Here is a 12,369-nt window from a genome sequence, read left to right on the forward strand (position 1 = left end):
TTTTGTTCGAAGAAACCCTATTTGTGAAAATTTAAATTGATCATGCCTATTAAATGTATAATCTTGGATGCATTTACATGCCTATTAGCATCGGCTACAGAATTGTTAATGAAATGGAGAACAGATTTCAATGTGCTTCTACTGAAGCCGTTTGATAATCTGAAGGCGTTTTAACAGGATGATTTACCCAAATCATTCTATTTGAATCAATAGTCACGTTCGCTAGTTTATGAATTTAGCTTCTTTTCTATATCTGCAGCGCAGCGCCTAGACTCAGTTGTAATTAGTTTAAAAATTTCTTTTGAAAAAATACATTCAAAAGTTTCTAACGGAGTCTTGTTTTTTAATTGTGGATCTACCTCGGGAGAAATGCGAGAATGATTTTATTTTGTGTAAAAAAGGAACAAATAAAGGAAACAATCTGCAGGGTCCTCTATTGGGGACAGAAATAATGAAAAAAATATATTTTATAGTATATTATGCCATTATTACCTGCGTGTTTAGGTATTCCAATCGCATAAGAACTTTTTTTAACCCTAAAAATTCGTGAAGGAATTATAATAAAAACGAAGAAAACATATACATAACATAAAGCGTAATTATCAAAATATCAAAAAACGAATAGAAAAGTTCCATTTCTATCGTAAAGGTACATCCCCTCTCTACCTTTAGTCTATAGATAGACAGACTATCACGACGCCTTCAAACTTAACTCTACACCAATGAAACTGTCCTCAATAAACGACGCTTGGCGCTAATGTGTTAAAGTATTTGGGAGTTGGTATTTATTAGAGATTTGCAGGATGTAATTATTATTAACCTATAGTATTAAATGCCTTTAATGGAGATCATTATTTCCAATGGATATTTAGTAATAATTTCTGACTCACCTTTACATAAAATAAGAATATTACTATCAACCTAGCTACTGTTTTTTATCTGTTTATATAGATGGAATAGAAACATCAACATGACTTTTATAGCTCTTTTAAAAAATTCTCTTGATTCAGTTAGTTAACCGATTTTAAGTTTTCAAAATGGTTTGAACACTTGCTTACTTCTGTTTATGTAAAAATCAGCTAGCTACTTATAAAGAAAACGACTCTCCGAGCAGTAATGTTTGTAACTTTAAAAATTTTTGAATTTTCCGTATAGAGATAACTTCAAATTTTTATAACTTTTATAGAGTTTTCTGATTTTCCCCAAGCAACTTTTCAATAGATTATTTTTATACCTTATTGCAAGAGTTTGTGTTTTTAGGTTTTGAAAATAATGCTACTTTTGTTAATAAAGCAAACATATTTTGATGGGAAATTTAATGTCAATCAATCTTACCTCTTACGAATCTTAACAAAAATAGGGATTTATACGTGAATTATTTTTTTCTTATTTTTTTTTTCATAATTTTTCATTCATCAGAAATCTAAGTTAGCTAGTAGTTAACTTAAGCTATTTTTGTGCAGATTCCGACTGGGCTATGTATCATGAATACACAAACCAAATAATTCATGAACTAAGTTATCTCTACCCAGAGTTAAAAAAAAAACAAAACAAAATACATTATACTGTCATTAGCGAAAGTAACAGAATCTTACAAATTTTGCCTTGTTTAACAATGTGCTCAAAATTAAATTTTTCAAGGAGCTAAACTCTTAAGGGCTAGTAATTACTGACTAATTTGTTCGTCTTTCTGGCAACCGGTATTAATGAAAAAACTTTTAAAAGTTGTAACGCGCAAGACACTTCAACGTTTTTATTTTTAATGAAATTCCTTTAAATTTCATTCGAAAGACTCTCGGTTCATGCAGATCACTTGATTTTTTAGTAAGTTTATTTATATATTGAAAACATTCTATTTATTGTCACAAATAGTTGTGTACAAAAACAGTGACTGGTGTTAAACTTTTAGTGCAGAAAATTAAAAATTTACACAAAATTAAGAAATTAGTTATAAATTTAAATTGTTAAAAATAAACTTAAAATAGACCAAAACAACAGATATAGTAAAATACCAATATTCTAGGCAGTAATTTTTGAGGAATAATAATTGAGCTTTAACGATAACATAGTTCCATGGGATACGGAAGCGGGAAACAAACACACAAAGAAGCCGAACACGCACACAAAACACTTTAATTTAAATTTGGTTGTAACACTTGATAGAACTTGATAGGATAAAAAATACTGAAATATGAACTAAGTCAGGTATAATATAAATTAAAGAATACAGAAATAGTTAGAATGCACATATTCAAAGAGTAGACAAAAGGTAAATATAATCTATATAGTCAGAAATAAGTATTTACGATTGCCTTCCATCTATATACCTATTTTATTTTTTGTTTTTTTGTTTTGCGAGTCATGCCGTTATTATTATATATGTTATTTATGTCAAGGAATCACCTAAATTCATATCTCCGTACAAATCCGTACAATTTGCAGATGATACGACATACAGTATACCAGGAAAAAATAATGATGATCTAAAAATGTCTTATGAGGAAGTTTCTACTTATCCTACTAAATCTAAAATTATCCTACATGGTTTGCTGCAAACAAATAAAACATAACTTCGATAAAACGTAAAATTTGGTTCTATCTGCAAATAATTTACATAATGATCCAGATAACAAAGCGACTGTTAAACTATTTGGAATAACCATAGATAATCGACTGAACTGGTTAGCTCATATCTCACAACTAAAGAAAAAGATATCAAGTTCATTATTTTTTATTCACCAGCCAACTTTGAAACGTTAAAAATGACACATATTTCTTTATGAAACTCTCACCCAAAACTATAAATTAATCATATGGAACAATTCAACCAATGTACTTCGAATTTTTAGAATGCAAAAGAAAGATTTCATGATTTTAGCAGGGGTTAGTTATTTAGAACATTGCCGACCTTTCTTTATCAAATTCAAAATTATGTCGCTATCTACTTTGTTGATATTTCAAGTTTTGACTGAAATTAACAGAAAACGGGCATTTAATAAAGCAGTCTGATGTTCACGTTCACAATACGTGAAACTGTCACTATTTACGAACAAATCGCTATCCGGATGTACTAAATGCAAATGCAATACATTGACTCGTATAAGGGAATTCCACTAAATTCTATTGATTGCTAAAATATTATAGATTCTACATAAAAGGGAGGGAGACGCCCGATATAAATAAATATTTCAGTTAAATTTTAAAGCAATTATCCTAAAACTTTTTCTGAATTTAATAGATTACCACAAACAAGAAGTATAGTTAACATATATAAACAGATAACAGTTAACTTTTGCATTAGAAACCAGCGCCTTGTGGCAAATATGCTGGTGATGAGTTTACCTATCTGCAGTGATGAGTTTACCTATCTCCAAAGAACGCTGGTAATCAGTTTGCTATATTTCGGAGGGTTTATAAATTTTATAGGGGACTATAAAGTGATGAGTTTGTACACGTCTACTGAGACTAGAATAGTAGCTTTAGTAGCAACAGTATCTGTAAGTAGGACCAATTTATACTTGTACTGGGAGAATTCAGTAACCAGGGGTTGAGGAGTTTGTACGGTACGAGAGATCCATGTTAGGTTTTGCTAGCAGATTTAGGATAGGCGATTAGCGAACGAGTTCTAAACGAGAATCCAGTGCGTGATTTTGAACAATCTCACATAGAGAAATTTTGAAACAGAATTGTTATTAAGATTTTATAAAGTTAGTAAAGGAAAATAACTCAGGGAGATTAAATTTGTACTATCAAAATTTTTTTGTTAAGTTTGTCAGGGTAGTGCATAGCGATATCCATATTTGATATTATTTTTTTTGTTATGTAATAAAATTTTTGCAAGATATTTGATTAATATATTTGAATAATTTTTATTTAATATTTCTTTTATTTTCCTTGTACTACTGTTTCATATTTTTGCAATACTAGAAGATAAAGGTATTTCAGAACCTAGAGAAAGCACTGAAATAAAATTTAAACAATTGAGTTAAAATTTGGCATCTACAATTAAAGTTTTTGCAATACATTTGAGTAGAATATTAATTAAATTAATAATTATTGTTTTGTTTTTATCAATTTATTGAAGTTGAATATTATAATTAACAACTGTTTTTTTTTTAATTTAGATCGAAGTACAATATCATAATAATATATAATATACTTGGATCTGGATATTATACTGTGTGTAATGGTTTATTATCTCTTTGGGTAACTAAAATACAAAATTTATACAGCAACTTATATTGTTATCATTAATAAATCGCCGTATGAACACATGCTATCCTAACCAACTCGAGGTAATCTATTTCTGAAATTGAAAAATACCAGCTGCTCAAACCGCTATTACAACTTCTGCCGCAATGGCGCTACTTGCTGGATGAACTGTTTTTATTATTACAGAGGTCTGTAAAGGGGATTTATGGCGAGCGTAATTTGGGTTGCTGCTATGCATGGCGATTAAGAGATAACATTTTGGTGCTTGAAAACCGTAGATTTAAAGCTGTAGGATAAAATGAAATAAGCAATATAATTGTGGCTAATTAAAACCACACGAGAAAGCGTGATAACTTTTGTAAAACTAAATATTCGGTAGCGTTTTATGGGGATTTGTTGTCCTCTCATAAAGTTACCTGTTTTTAGAGAATGTTTATAATTACAATAATTTTTGTCTTAACATTATATATTATTATCTAATATTTTAACTAATTCTACTAACTACTTCTAATTTTAATTGCTAATCTATATAAAATTATGTGCAATGTATTTAATTATTTACATTTATACTATCGAAACAATTTGTGCTCATGCAGTTACGCTACATTTAAGTGTAGCCGTGCTCAAAACTAAGAAGTTCTTTAGATTTTAAAAAAAATAAATAGGTCTTTTTCAGAAAACAATCGTTTTTCGAAAAAGTTTTTCGAAAGTATTTGTAAAAACTTTTTGTCTTAATTGCTTATTCAATTATAATGAATATATATATATATATATATATATATATATATATATATATATATATATATATATATATATATATATATGCATGCACAAATAAACAAGAATATATTCTATATTTTAGAAGATCCGAAAGACAAGCAGACAATAGGTCTCTACTGGTAAATGCCTGAGCCAAGAAATTACTTGATCTTTGAGCTCTTCGAAGTTCACAAATCCCTTTTCACTCAAGTATTCCTTCATTTTCGGGAAAAATGATAATCAGAAGGCGCGACGTCTGGGCTGAATAGAGGGTTCTTGAAAATTTTCCATTGTATACGTTAAAGTACTTGCTGAAACACCTTCGTCAACAACATGCCGTGTCGTTAATTCTATATTGCACCTTTTAGTCTATGAAGGGTTTCGCAATAGGCTTCTGAATTCATTATTTCACGTCTATGCATAAATTCTACGTAAATTCTTCTTCTTTAAGTGCCCTCTCTGCTACAGAGTTTGGCAATTATCATTGCTATTCGCATCTTTGAAGCTGTTGCTCTAAATAATTGGTTAGATGTGCACTGGAACCAGTCTCTTAATTTGTGCAGCCAAGACATACGTCGACTCCCCATGCTTCGTTTGTCCTGAATCTTTCCTTGGATAATTAACTGGAGCGATCGGTACTTTTTCTGTATATTGTGTATATATAAAATTCTTTTGTATATCCACATTTCGAAGGCCTCTAGTTTATCGGTATCGACAAGTCTCTACTCCGTACAGCAGTATCGAGAAGATGTAGCATCTAACCAATCTCATTTTCAGGTTTAAGTTAATGTCATGACTTCCCAGAATGTCCTTCATATTAACAAAAGCAACTCGAGCCTTTCCAATTCTAGTTTTTATTTTTTCTGTGATGTCATTGTTGTTGTTCCCACATATTTATATTTGTGCACCCGTTCGATTTCGTTATTGTGAATGTACAGGTTTGCAATCAATCTTTGTTCTTTTGAAATAATCATGAATTTCGTCTTCTTGACGTTCATTGTTAACCCTTTCTCTTCACTAGCTGTGACTACGTTGTTTAAAATGGCTTGCAGGTCTTTTACTGTCTCCGCCATTAAAACCGGATCATCTGCGTATTTAATATTATTAATTGGTTGGCCGTTAACTTTTATCCCAATCTCTTCTTCCTCCAATGCTTTCTTCATAATTATTACGTAAATTACTTACCTTTAAAAACCGAATTACACTGCGTGCTTCCCATTTGAAGGGTGTTCAAATGGGCGCAGCCATTCCAAAATTTGGCTCACACTAATGCTCTCGCATTGGTACGACAGAAGTAACTGGCACCATTAAAATCGAGGTGGTCAAGAATTGGCACCGCGCGCAATGAGCCATTATTATTTACTTTCTGGATGACCCACGTATATCAAAGAATATATAAAATACCTTTAAGCGATAAATTCCCAACATTACAATTATTAATATTCATGCCACAATGGAAGCAGCAAAGAAACTGGTAACTTCAGTTTCTAGTTCTATGTTCTATTCAGTTCTATGAAGAACTTCAAAATGTTTTGGGAAAGTTACGAAAAGGTGACGCAACTATAGTCTTGGAGATTTAAAGACAAAATAGGGAAAAGAACTAATACTAAAAAGACAATTCCTAATAGTAATAAATTTAATCATATACACCATGTACAATATCTAAAAGATGGGTCAGCTCAGTGATAGACGTTAGATTCTATAGAGACACTAATTGCAAATCGGATTATCTCTTGGTTATAACAGATGTAAAATGAAGATGAATATTGATAAAAAACGAGAGTGGGGGCACACAAAGGATATGGAACACTAACGTTTTTAGAAATCAGAAAAAGGAAAAGTAAGTACCAGCAAAAATAAACCTGATGTGTGATTGTAACGTAATTACATTTACCATCAAGTAACAATTACGAATACAGCAAAGAAAACACCAGGAGAGTATGTAAAAAAACAAAGAATGGTTGACAAAAAATGCAAATGTGCAGTAAATAGCAAAAATACAGCTATACAAGGAAGTTTTACAAGGGTACTGCCGATTAAATAGGAGAGCATAGAAAAAAAATAAGAGATACAAAGAAACTATGCAGAAGGATCAGAACTACTTAAAAGATCTGATAGCACCTTTACTAAATATAAAAAAGAAACACTAAAGCTCTTATTACCGAACCAATTCCCAGGATTAAAAAATTATTGATGAGCAGATTCAGACTGGAATCTGGCCTAAGCATCTTAGAAAAGAAGTATGCAAAATTTCTACAAAAAGCAATAAACCAGAGAATGTAAAGTGGGCCATTTCTTGTCCTAATACAAAAAGCTCTGGACATTTTATTGTCCATCCTAACAAAGATCTTTGGAGCTAGCATAAAACTAGACTATATACCAAAGACATTGATAACTTTAAGGGTGGTGTACATACACAAATATGACGATCGTACGGGGCGCATATTGTCATTTTTGTTAAAGATAATAAAAAACTTTTTGATAGACATTTTAAAGAGGGTCCATTGAGCGTTCCTCCTCATCTCCATTAAGAATGAAGAAATTGCCTTAATTGCCTTTCTAGATATAGAAGGCTGTTATTTAATAATAAACTATCAAAGACTCTGTATGATGCAGCAACAGGGATATTCTTAATGCTGAAAAACAGGCTGCAAAGAGAGTTAATTGTGGCCAAAGCAGCTAAGGAATGCCAACAGAGGCAGTGCTTGCTCTCCTTTTGTGGTCACTTTTAGTGGATGACTTCATCTCGCTCCTTGATCGACAGGAGATAGAAGTGCAAGCCTATGAGGATGATCTAGTAATTATGGTAAGAAGAAAATACGGAAATATTCTGTCCAGAACACTCCAAGAAACATTAAATATCCTTACTGGATGGTGTCACAAGGAAACACTCTGTATGTATGTAGAAACTGTCAAGTAGGTGAATGAAGTCAAATATCTAAGAGTGATACTAGATAAGCAGCTTTCACGGAATGTCCATCTGAAGAGGATATACAACAAAAGATGACAACAAAAAAACTCAAAAGATTCATCATCTTAATTATCGGTAAACTTGCCTGCAATTATTAATATTTCAGAACCGTCTACCCCATACCTCGCTTTTAAGGTATCATAAGTAGTTTTGTAACTTGATTTTATTAACATACTCAGTGGTTAAGTGGAGGTAAGTTAATGATTTCTACTATTATGCTTTACATCATTTCAACTTCTTTATTACAGTAACGATATTTGGAAACCACAGCTATATATTACCAACTATTAAAGTCACACAAACTTTAAACTCAATTTTGCAATCTCATTTAAAATTATGGAAACTAATTTTAATAATAGCATAAATTTTGCTACCTCATTGTTCGCCTTTTGCCGTTCAGATTAGAAAAGTTTCTGAATCTATAATAATTTCCAATACAGATTGATATCCTAGGCTGATATAAGGCGAAACACAAGAAACAACAAAACTTAAATTAAATTTTGCGAAGTTTTAGAATTTGTAGTGGTTATATTGGGTTTAATATTCTAAATTATTAATTTTTTATGGTAACTGTTGTACTGAAACTTTGTTTTAATCAGAAAAGCTCGATATTTGATATGAAAATACTCTTAAAAGTTGCATCGCTAACACTGACATGACGTTTTCATACATATTTAACGTTAATCATCAATGTTTAATTTAAAGATACTATGTTATAAATGTCACATGGTTGTTTTTTTTTTCAATAAATAATTATTGTATCGCAACGTCTGTTGATATTATTTATTTGATAACTTTCTGTTCTGTTTTGTTTTACTATTTTTCTTCTAAAAATAGTTGGTGCTCAACTCTTTGTATATATCTGTATATATCTCATATTCTATCCCAGTATATTCTATGATATTTATGCCCTACTCCAAGTGACAAAATATATTTGTAAGTTGGCAACTTCGTCCTGCTATGTCAGTTTTCACTTCAATGGAAGATAATGTTATTATACACACATGTTATCTATTTAAAGCGAATTTATTCGCCTGTAAATTGATTTATATCGTTCAATCTCTTCTGGGGGAGTCCATCTTGATATCCTGTCATATTTATAGTTGATAATTTTTTATATCTTTCTTACAAATATTCTATTTGATTTTGTTTTTATATATAATCTCCACTCCACATGTCTTTTTTAATGTATTTATCATATATTCTCTTTAAATAGATAACAGTTTTGCATAAAAACATTCCCTTTCATTGAAGTAAAAACTAATATGGAGTAGAATAGACTGGAACAGAATATGGGAAATATACCTACAGTTGAGCGCCAGCTATTTTTACAAGAAAAATAGTAAAACAATATAGAAAGTTAACAAATAAATAAAACATAAATAGTCGCAAATAAAAACAAATAAACAAATAAAATCAACATAAATTGGAATAAAATAATTATTTAAATAAAAACATGCGTCGTTTATAACTTTTATAAAGTATTATATTCTCGTGGGTATTTTTGGTGTACATATTGTTTTAACTGCAGGCATACTTGTAATATATAAATGCAACCGCCCTCGAAATGTAATCTTACTTCTATTGATAAAAAAATTTCACCTGGGATATAAAAACTCATACAGACAAAAAATTAATTTTACTGTTTTATAAGGACGATTATCAGGAACAAATGTTTTATAATATTGTTCGAAAATATTTTCTTGTGCAATTGTCACGTTATTTACTATCTGTGATGAGAATTAACAACAATTTCAGTTGAAACTTTTATTTTGAAGTTTTGATTTCTACTTCTAAAATAATTCTCGAAATGGAACATGTAGTTCAAAAACTATTTTCGAAGTTGAAATCGAAATAATAAAATAAACGTATTTTAACTGCAATTTTGATTAATTCTCATTAAAGATAGTAAATAAGATGTTCTAGTTTTCAGTGTTCAGAGTGTTCTTAGTGTTCAGACTGGTTATCATTCCTTAATAGCTTACGATAATAGGAAAGTTGTTCACAATTAGCCCATTCTTCACGATAATGTTTTCTTAGCAACTTTTGTACATCATTAAGCTTTAATGGGTTGATGTTTACCATTCCTGGCTGTACTGTCTCCGTCGGCATTTCCCCTAGGTTCTTCCTTCTCTTTAAAATGCTTTTGTAATTTCCCATATCATGTTTATACGCAACTTCCCCACGAACCAAAATTTAGCCATTGTTATTTTTTTTAATAAAAAACCTTTTTGTAGGCGCACATTTGAAGTGCCATTGTCCAGGCTGCTTGACTATTTCATGGCAATACTCCTTCCAGTCGTATATAATGCACTCATTGGTTAGAGTTATTACAGTTACAATTCCTCTGGATTGGCGATGACTTCTTTCGAACACACTACTTTTTCTATCCTGGCGAACACACGATCCGGGGCAAGAAGTTGTGGCCAACTACAGGAAAAATAAAAAGGATTTCCGTCACATGTTCAGGAGCATATCTACTTAACCAAAGCATTAACATTCCGAGGACAGTTGAATTTTTGTTCTGCCCTGGACACCTATCTGATACTAGTTTTATTCGGGTTATACTTTCATTAAAGATAGTGTTCTGTAGTTTGTGGAATAAGACAGAGGCAATTTCATTTGAACCTTTTCCATGCTCTACTTCATTCCATGTGTAAATAAATACATTGTCTTTGTTCAATGACGCTTTTGAATCGCCCTGCACAATGGTGAAATTGTACTGATATAGCTGCCTGGCATAGTATGCCGATTGATCCGGGACCCTGGGTAGAGTTTGCTGGTAGATTGGTAGATTGTGTTAACCAATTACACTTTTGCTATTCTTTTCATACGGCCTGACAATTTTCCCCTGATGACGTTGGTCTCCGCTATTAGTTCAGACTCTACACACATTATGGCCACTTCCTTGGTACCTAATTATTAAATACTACACACCTTGTTCATTAATTTCTGCCTCCGAAGATCTTTCTCTAAATAATTATTTTCTATCAACTTGGTCGATCTTTATTCTTCATTGTAATGGTACAACTTTTTGTTTCAAAGAGGACCACTGGCTTTACTACTACTTTGTAAACTTTGACCTAGCATCCAACTTTTAGATATTGTATAGAAATTATTTTTCTCTGTCTCAGAACAATCGCAATTCGGAAAGGTTCTAAGATATTTTTACCTACTCTCGCAATATTTTTGTAATCTCATTAGTTTATTTGATATAACGAGTTCCCTCTAAGTATCCACAAGTCTTCCTTTTTTGATTCCGTCATCCATTATTCTGAAGTCTATGTACAACAGGTGCACTGTGATGACATATATATATATATATATATATATATATAAGCGGGGATCCTACAGCTTCTGCCGCTTCCCGCATTTCGATCGCCATCTTTTTCTATCTCTCCAGGTGTCTTCATCAATGGCTCTATCTTTCATGGTTTCCATAACACCTTGTATCCAAGACTTGGCTGGTCTTCCTCGTTTCCTTCTATTACTTGGATTGTATTCCATAGCTCTTTTTGGCCATCTGTTGTCGTCCATCCTCTGTACGTGTCCATACCATATTAACTGTCTAGTTTCTATTCTTTCAGAAGTTGTATGTACTCTATCTGTTTTTCTTCTAATTTCAGAATTAGGTATACGTTCTACTCTTGATATACGGCAAGCTCTTCTTAGGTAGTCCATTTCAACCGTGTCAACTTGTTTCCTTCCTTTTACTTTTACTTTTACTGTGATGACATACACTTGTTTAAAAATTGTCTTATAGATATTACATCTGGAATTACCTTGAGCCGCTTTCAATATAGATTCAGAAATAAGATTCAGTCTTCTGTTCAATATATTTTTAACTATTGTTTCACAGGATCTAACAAAAGTTGGAACAATCCACAGCATCATTTTTCTTATGACATAATATTGCAGTGTAATATTTTAAGGTACTTCTTCTCTAATCCAGATATCTTTTACTATGTTGTGCATTTTTTTATCCGAATATGACCTATGGGATTTTTATACTTTTAGTCGCCAGTAGTACCTTACATAAACTGGATGGTAAAAACTTTTGTGTATCATCATCGGTTGCTTCCTCCTACTCGCCTATAGATTCCATATTATTTCTTTAGAAGTTATCTTATTTGACTTCGTTCACAAACTCTTCAAATTTTCCAAATATGGTGCCCAAGTTTGCACTACATCTTCTTTTTTCCTGATCTGATGACTTTACTCATTTCGTTATTTGATTGGAAACCCTTATTTTTACTGTTCTCAAAATTAAATGATAAAAAGTGCGAGGAAATTGAGGATGTGATATCTAGGCACGACTTTTTTAATATGCACAAAAAAGTAAAAGAAATAAGCAACATATTTATTTAAAAAACGAGTTATCTCTAAACTAGTTGACAATGACAACAAAATTATTGTAAATGAGAACG

The 12,369-nt window shown here is 31.3% G+C and overlaps 1 protein-coding gene across 1 annotated transcript in view; it reads right to left on the reverse strand.

Moving 5' to 3' along the window:
- Window positions 1–12,369, reverse strand: part of LOC140432302 (uncharacterized) — an 803,181-nt gene that overhangs the window by 385,538 nt on the left and 405,274 nt on the right. The window lies entirely within an intron of this gene.

The sequence above is a fragment of the Diabrotica undecimpunctata genome, chromosome 1, assembly GCF_040954645.1.
Source record: "Diabrotica undecimpunctata isolate CICGRU chromosome 1, icDiaUnde3, whole genome shotgun sequence".
Taxonomy (NCBI): domain Eukaryota; kingdom Metazoa; phylum Arthropoda; class Insecta; order Coleoptera; family Chrysomelidae; genus Diabrotica; species Diabrotica undecimpunctata.